The 8,240-nt window shown below is 49.0% G+C and overlaps 2 pseudogenes across 2 annotated transcripts; both read right to left on the bottom strand.

The window, feature by feature from the left end:
- Window positions 1–187: 187 nt before the first annotated feature.
- Window positions 188–5,664, bottom strand: LOC308171126 (annotated as a pseudogene). Its single transcript has 5 exons — window positions 5,454–5,664; window positions 3,236–4,888; window positions 2,736–3,020; window positions 1,113–1,450; window positions 188–418 (listed from the first exon to the last, which is right to left on the bottom strand). The product of its transcript is annotated as an uncharacterized misc_RNA (transcript).
- Window positions 5,665–6,762: 1,098 nt separating this feature from the next.
- On the bottom strand, window positions 6,763–7,694 carry LOC308171124 (annotated as a pseudogene). The gene has a single exon. The product of its transcript is annotated as an uncharacterized misc_RNA (transcript).
- Between the last annotated feature and the right edge of the window lie 546 nt (window positions 7,695–8,240).

Here is an 8,240-nt window from a genome sequence, read left to right as displayed (position 1 = left end):
GCAATTTAGACAAGCATTTTAGGTTATTCAAAAAGGATAGGCCTATTTAAAGAATTATACTATGCATTTTGCAACCAACTTAATTAAATGGGCCTAGCTTCTACTTACCATCCTGCGTCTGTGGGTATTGGGAGGGGTTCAGAAGGATGTCGAAGCTGTTCAGTACATCTAGGGAATCTTCGGGGAATCACTCGTGTAGTGCATCTACTAGATGCTGGATGTAGCGTGCTCGGGCATTTTTAAACGCCTGAACGGACCGGTCACCTACATGTGTCACTCTGACATCATTGTACAGGCCGTCTTGGCAGTCCGCCTGGAACTTAACTTCTTCTGGGCCTGGGGCATCTCGTAGCTGTGTTAGCGCCGCTACGGATGCGTGAACCATTGGTCGGATCATGGTCAGATTTACGTCGTCTTTCTGGAAAACCAAGTTCAATTTGGTCATCACCGGTAGCACATCAGCCAGTGCGTGAGTCCAGGCGATAAAGCTATACGGCTGGATTTGACCTAGGAGGCCTTGGGCTTGGGCATTTCCTCCCACAGCCTCTTCATTTAGCTCCATCACCAGAGCAGGCCAGTTACGTTTGATACCCTCCACTGGGGTTCCATGAACATGTTTATTAGAGTTGAACAGAGAAGAACACTGCTGCCATCCAGGTGTGTTCAAGAATGTTATTGTAAAATGTGAACGCAAATAAAGATATTAAATGTGTGTGTGTGTGTGTGGTGCAGAAGTCGGCCGCGAAAAGGTCCAGTTTGACTTGGAACGCGCCTGTTCCACAAGATCAATCACAGTTTAGTCTCTGCCTTGTAGCCCCACATTTAGGTCATTCAGGTGTTTGAATGTCGCTCAGAAAGCAGACATCAGCCATGAAGTTGTCGTCCAGTATGCGATTCAAGTGTGTTTCTGCCTTCGTTTGCTTGCTGCTGCTGCTGCTGCTGCGGAAAGTTGTAATCTCCTCTCTGAGATCACAGAAACGCTCCAGTGCCTTGCCTTTGGACAGCCACCTGACGTCGTTATGCAAAAGCAGACATTTCTGACAGCAGCTTGCGGAATAAGTTAATAATAATAATAATGTTGGAGGCTCGAAGTGGAGCGAAGTGGCGTTCACCTCCACAGACCCAGAGATGGAGGAGGACTCCGCAGACTTGCGGTTGCGCTCCTTGACCACCATGCGGGTCATGCTCTGGATGCAGTGGGCCCTGTAGTTCTCGTAGTGGGTCTCCCGCGTCACGTCCTTCAGGTCCTGCATGTGAGAACGCACCAGCATGTTCCGCAGCTTCACAAAGTCACAGTGCGCCGAGTTCTCCACTTCTACGATACCCCAGGGGTACAGGCGGCCTCGCACCCTCTTCCCCTTGGCCTCCACCACCGTGTTGCTGCCGATCACCGCGAAGGGAATGCTGTCCTTCAGCTCCTGGTCCTGCTGTTTGAAGTCCTCGTCTGAGTCTGAGTCACAGTCGGGGAACTGGTAGATTTTTTTTTTCTTTTTTTTCTTTTCTTATTCAATCATTTATTTGATCCAATTCTTTGGAATGTAGTAGTCATTGAGTCAGAGACAACAGAGACGGGCTGGGTGTCGGGGCTGACTGCAGAGTAGAGGGGATGGTCAGTCAGAGTAGTAACATTACTTCAGTCTTTAAGGCCTCACTGCTTTTACTTAGTTATTTTCTCCTCTTGTTTTAATATCTGAGACAGCGAATTACAGAAGCAGTATTGAAAATAAAACTTCTTTTTTGGGGGGTAGAAAAAGAATGGCACATACATTTTGTGACGGTACAAAAACACAAGGTGATATCATATAACATAGCAGGTAAATAAAACATGACGTTATTAGAGACGTGTATAGCTTTTTCCAATAATGAAAAACATCTCTGTAATTGTACATTTCAGCCTCATATCATTTCATCTGAAACCATATAAAAAGAATAAACCATAACACTGTCTTTTCCTTCTCTCTTTCTCTCTCTCTCTCTCTCTCTCTCTCTCTCTCTCTCTCTCTCTCTCTCTCTCTCTTTTTCACAATTCGATATCATAAAACACATAGATCTTTTAAATATATCAGTGCAACATTGTTTTTACATCTAGTGCTGCAGCATCCTTTCTTCATGAGGTTCACACCAATCAGGGTTGGGGTCAACTCAATTAAAATTAATCAATTCAGGAAGTAAACTGCAACTCCAATTCCAAATGTCCCCCATCCTTTTCAATGAGGAACATTTAAGAACCGGAACCTCAGTGAACTGCCTAAACTGAATGAAACTGAACGGACCCCAATGCTGACACCAATAACATTAGGCCTTTAACGTTATGTGAAATACGGATACTAAAAAAGCTAAAAGCAGAACAACAAAACATGTTTACCTACTCGGAAGGACAGTAAAAACAGAGGGCGAAACACAGAAGCTCTAAACGGCCATAAGGAATTAACAATTACACATCACATCCCCTGATTACTGGGGGTCCGTGTTGTTTCTGCCGTTTACAGTCCAGTTGTCTGATAGTAATTCACATCATTTTCATTGTGATGAGGTAGGACATTTGGACTTTCCTGCTGATCTAAAGCTTTACTGGCTTCTGTTAAACTGCATTTTGAGAGGTGTGGGATCTGTGTTGACAATGCTCTCTGTTTGGCAGGATCACAAGGCACTGGGGGTCACAGTGCCAAGGAACCTCCTTTTAGTTGGTGTTCTGACGGACGTTCCATAGAGCATATCCATTTCTGTCTGCTTGCTTTTCTTCAATTGTCTCTCCAGTTTCTCCTGCTCCTTCTCTACGCGGTGCGTCTCCCACTGCTCCTCCACAAACTGCAGGAACTGCTGTCCGTTGACCAGGAAGTCCCGCCCCTGCTCCTGCTCCCACACGTCTATCTGGGCTTTCAGCTTCTTCTCAAGCTTGGGCAGGCTTTTGTGCAACTCTGACCTCTGTCTCTCCTCTTTGAGGAGGGCCCCTCCTCTGTTGGTGAACCTGGTGGGGTCTGTGGCTTTTCTCTCTAGATCCAGGAAGAGCCTCCTCCCTCCTTGAGCAGGGGATCCAATCCAGGATTGAGGAGGGCGATGGTCTCTGATGAATCCAGTTTGAGTCCTGTTGGAAGGCCTGATGTGAACTCCCCTGTGTGTGGCAGTCTGTCCTGCGATCCTTGCTGAATGATTGATGCCACCTTGTCCACTTCTATGCAATCTTGGGTATCTACGGCTGATGATCGCTCAAGCTTGGCATGTTCAGGCTGGGTGCTATCCCTTTTCTTGTCATTAGAGGGCAGGCTGCCCCTGTCTGCCTGGGCCCTGGTGGTCTTCCTTAGTGCATAGCCCTTCTTGATGTCAGCCAACAGGTGGTCTATGATGCAGCCCTCCTCCTGAACTGGGGGGGCTTTACAAATTATTTTTCCGTTCTCCCCCCTCGGTCTCTTGGCGTCATCCTCCTCTTGCTGTTTCTTCCTCTTCTCTGCCTTGATGGCCTGCTCTCTCCAGGTCTGGTTGTCCTTGATTGCTTTAAGGAAGAGTCCTCTGAAGGTCTTGATGGTGTTGAACAGCTCCTCTAGTGAGAGGCGGGACGTGTCCTCACACAGATACTCTGCTAGCTCTTCCTTCTTCTTTTCGATGGAGGCAAAGAGCTCCTGCAGCTCCTCACAGGCCTCCAGGTTCCCCTTCATAGCAGTGAGATACTGCTGCTTGATATCCTCCTGAGAAGAAGAGGACACTTTTTTCTCAGAACCCTTCAATCGTTTGACCAGTGAGCTCGACTCCGCCTGAATAGAATCCACATTTATTCCAGCAGCCTTTTCACAGATCTCTAGATCATCCGGAAGGTTCAGCAAGTCAGCATGGGTTTTCTCCGCCTCCTCCAGGATGTGATGGAGCAATGTGATACGGGACTTGTTGGCTTTGGTTTCTGTGAGCTTCAGCAAGGTGCTGATCTTGAAGCCATCTGCATTGCCTGTGTGACTCCCATAGTTGAGGAAGTTTCCAATGTCAAGTATGAGCTTGCAGAAACTTGGAAGGCGAGTGCTCTCCATCAAACTCTCACAGGCTGCGTCCAGCAGCTCAGCTTTGGGTTGCAGCATCTTTAACACAGAAGCGGTCTCCTCACAGAGAAGCATGCACTCGATCCTCATGGTGTAGCATGAAACTGATAGGAGCTCGAGGTAGAACCGATCCACACCGGCCAGCTTCTCTATCTCCCCTTGGTATGACTTGAGGTTCTCAATCTCATGTTTCTCCGGCAGTAACGTCTGCATCTGTTTCAGCACCTCGACGTCAAACTTGGAACGGTCCCCATTTTGGATCATAGCTACAAAGTCTTTATGTGAGCATCTGAACTGCTTCAAGAATATGTTCAAATTTAGATTTTTCTTGGCATCAATGAAGGATATCTATTTGGGCTCTCGTTTGACCATAGTGTTGGTACTTTTGGCCTTTGAGTCAGTCACTGGCAGACAGAAGAGCTCCTCAATGCTGGAGTAGTCAGGTTCCAGGGAATCAGACTGCACTGACGACCACATGGATTGGCTTTCAGACACCACTCTGGAGGGCAGCTTCTGCCAGTTGAGCTTCTTCATGCGCAGTGTGGGACAGCGGCTGGCCTTGGGGAGAGGAGCGTTCTGGGGCACAATAATACCTCCTCCAATACCTGGGGGAGGGGGTGGTGGGGGAGGGGGACCCATACCAGGCAGGGGAGGGGGAGGTGGGGGGCCCATACCAGGCAGGGGAGGGGGAGGTGGGGGGCCCATACCAGGCAGGGGAGGGGGAGGAGGTGGACCTCCCTGCCCCATCCCTGGTAGAGGTGGTGGAGGAGGAGGTGGCATCCAAGGTAAAGGAGGAGGTGGTGGGGGTGCACCAGGGGTGGCGCACCAAAAGTGTGCCAGAAGTGGTGCACCATAAGTGGTGCCTGGCAGGGGTGGGGGTGGGGGAGGAGGAGGGTTTGGGGTAGCAGCAGGAAGTGGAGGGGGAGGAGGGGGAGTTACGGAAGCCATGTTTGATTGGTTGGTTGTGCTGCCGAGCAAGTCTGTCTGGATTGCCCTGTTGGTGGTCTTGGTCTTGGGACTGGCTGAGATCTGTTGTCTCATGGAAGAGAGCAGGCGCTCCATCAAACGTTCAGCGGAGTCCATTTGTGAGTCGTGGGCCAGCAGAGTGGCACGTTCAATATTGGAACCTTTCTAACATAGGATTTAAATGAACTTGCAATGCGCATACGCCTATGCCTTTTCCCAGATAGGGGATAGCCTTAAATAAAATAGCCTAGAGTAAAAACTCTGAAAATAAACAAAAAAATTACAATGGCTGCTCATATCATTCAGCTACTTATTACGTCGCTTTTTGAAAGCATTGAAGCGTGCAGCTGCGGACTTGAAATCAAAGGTGCAAAGTGTCTCTCCGCAACTTGCAATGCGCATTAGCCGTGTGACCTTGCCCTCCCCAAGGCGACTTCGGTGCGCAGTTTTAATTGGGCACACTGGAGACGGGAATCAAGCAGGCTATGTTGGCCAGTGTGGCCCACTTTGGGTAAATTTTGCTGAAGTCTCGGATGAGGACTTCGCAGGCTGTTGAGAAACGCAAGCCCCCATAACCACGAAGCGCTGTCATGACACCGATGGCATCTCGTTGTACGTTTGTGGCATCGATGACCGGGGCTGTGGCTGGTGCTGAGTCATCATCGCTGGTCATTTCTTGGCCAAAATGACCAATGATGGTCTGGATGGCCGGTTCGGCATATTCTTCAAGCGCTGAGAGGACGGAATGAGTGATAATGAATCAGTGATGGCCTGTTTTTTTTATGACAAAATGACGTCAACAGCCAGATTAACTGAAAAGTAGGAAGGTTTAAATGTTATCCTGTTGTTTTCATCATTGTTGTTATTATAGCCTAATAATTATTATTGTTATTATGATGATGATAATTATTATTAGCCTATGATGGGCGGCGGCCATAGTCTACATTTCGCAATTTAGACAAGCATTTTAGGTTATTCAAAAAGGATAGGCCTATTTAAAGAATTATACTATGCATTTTGCAACCAACTTAATTAAATAGGCCTAGCTTCTACTTACCATCCTGCGTCTGTGGGTATTGGGAGGGGTTCAGAAGGATGTCGAAGCTGTTCAGTACATCTAGGGAATCTTCGGGGAATCACTCGTGTAGTGCATCTACTAGATGCTGGATGTAGCGTGCTCGGGCATTTTTAAACGCCTGAACGGACCGGTCACCTACATGTGTCACTCTGACATCATTGTACTGGGCCTGGGGCATCTCGTAGCTGTGTTAGTGCCGCTACGGATGCGTGAACCATTGGTCGGATCATGTTCAGATTTACGTCGTCTTTCAGGAAAACCAAGTTCAATTTGGTCATCACCGGTAGCACATCAGCCAGTGCGTGAGTCCAGGCGATAAAGCTATACGGCTGGATTTGACCTAGGAGGCCTTGGGCTTGGGCATTTCCTCCCACAGCCTCTTCATTTAGCTCCATCACCAGAGCAGGCCAGTTACGTTTGATACCCTCCACTGGGGTTCCATGAACATGTTTATTAGAGTTGAACAGAGAAGAACACTGCTGCCATCCAGGTGTGTTCAATCATTTTATTGTAAAATGTGAACGCAAATAAAGATATATATATATATATTTATTTTTTTATTTCATTTTTAACAAAAAAAAAAGATTTATTGTCCAAAAACATCAAACAATTAAAAGTAACCCCTGGAAAACCGTGACGCCATAAACCGAGAGACATGAGTCAATGTAACACTTTACTAAGAACCAATAAACGTCATATGAATACTGTGTAGCGTGAAAGAGTAGTAATGAAAGAAGCCACACCCCTCCCCCCAACCCCTCCTCCGCCCCCCCGCGGACGACCCACTCCCCTCCACGTCAGCCGTTCCTGGTAGAAGGAGATGAGCACCTGGGGACACTTGATTTTGGCCTCCTTGGCCGGGACCAGGTCCATCTCATCAGAGTTCTTCCATTTCATGAGGAACATGAGCTCTCCGCTGAAGTCTGTGGCTCCTATGATGCGTTCCGGATTAAGGCGAAGCCCCGCGGTTTCTCTGCCTCGTCTTTCCTCTTCTTGGGCCGGCTCTCCTCTCCTCCCGCCTCCTCAGGGTCCGTCGTCTTCCTCTTCCCTCCCGCGGTCTCTTTCTTGTTGTCGCTCTCTGTGGGCTTGTGGTTCTGCATGTACTCGGCGATAAGGTCCGGGCAGTCCAGGTTGCCCTGCGGCTCCCACGTGTTGTCATCGTCTGAGAAGCCTTTCCACTTGAGCAGGAACTCCACCCGACCCTTGACCATCCTGCGGTCTAGAACCTTCTCCACCACATACTCTTCCTCCTCCTCCTCTGCCACCTCCTCCACCTTCTTCTTGTTCTGCTTCTTCCCCGCAGTGGGCACCAGCTTGACCTCTTCTTTGGGGGGCTCTAGTCGGTCCGTCGTCTTCCTCTTCCCTCCCGCGGTCTCTTTCTTGTTGTCGCTCTCTGTGGGCTTGTGGTTCTGCATGTACTCGGCGATGAGGTCCGGGCAGTCCAGGTTGCCCTGCGGCTCCCACGTGTTGCCATCGTCTGAGAAGCCTTTCCACTTGAGCAGGAACTCCACCCGATCCTTGACCACCCTGCGGTCTAGAACCTTCTCCACCACATACTCTTCCTCCTCCTCCTCTGCCACCTCCTCCACCTTCTTCTTGTTCTGCTTCTTCCCCGCAGTGGGCATTTGGATTTGACCTAGGAGGCCTTGGGCTTGGGCATTTCCTCCCATTATTTGAAAAAATAACAATGGCTGCTCATATCATTCAGCTACTTATTACGTCGCTTTTTGGCAGCATTGAAGCGTGCAGCTGCGGACTTGAAATCAAAGGTGCAAAGTGTCTCCCGCAACTTGCAATGCGCATTAGCCGTGTGACCTTGCCCTCCCCAAGGCGACTTCGGTGCGCAGTTTTAATTCGGTTCTGCAGAGAGAAAACTTCTCAACACCGTGACTCGTTCACATTATACACATAAAAAGAGTTGGGGTTCTACAAGTGTGTGTGTTTGTTGATCCGACCATAACAATGACAGTTAGACAGTTACCCTGGATAGATACACACAGGGCGTCACGACTCACCAGTTGCTACGGCAACGTAACCGACCCACGTGAGGGGGAGAGAGAGAGAGGTGAACGGTCCGCCGACAGGTAAATAAACTGCGACTTCTGCTGTGCTTCGTCACTGAGGCAGCGAAGACTGTCCTTCTCCACGGCTAAGGAGCAGTGACGTGCACG

The sequence above is a fragment of the Nansenia antarctica genome, assembly GCF_963989245.1.
Source record: "Nansenia antarctica genome assembly, chromosome: 15".
NCBI classification, from domain to species: domain Eukaryota; kingdom Metazoa; phylum Chordata; class Actinopteri; order Argentiniformes; family Microstomatidae; genus Nansenia; species Nansenia antarctica.
Note: the sequence above shows the minus strand (reverse complement) of the source record. Positions and strands in the feature narration are given on the sequence as shown.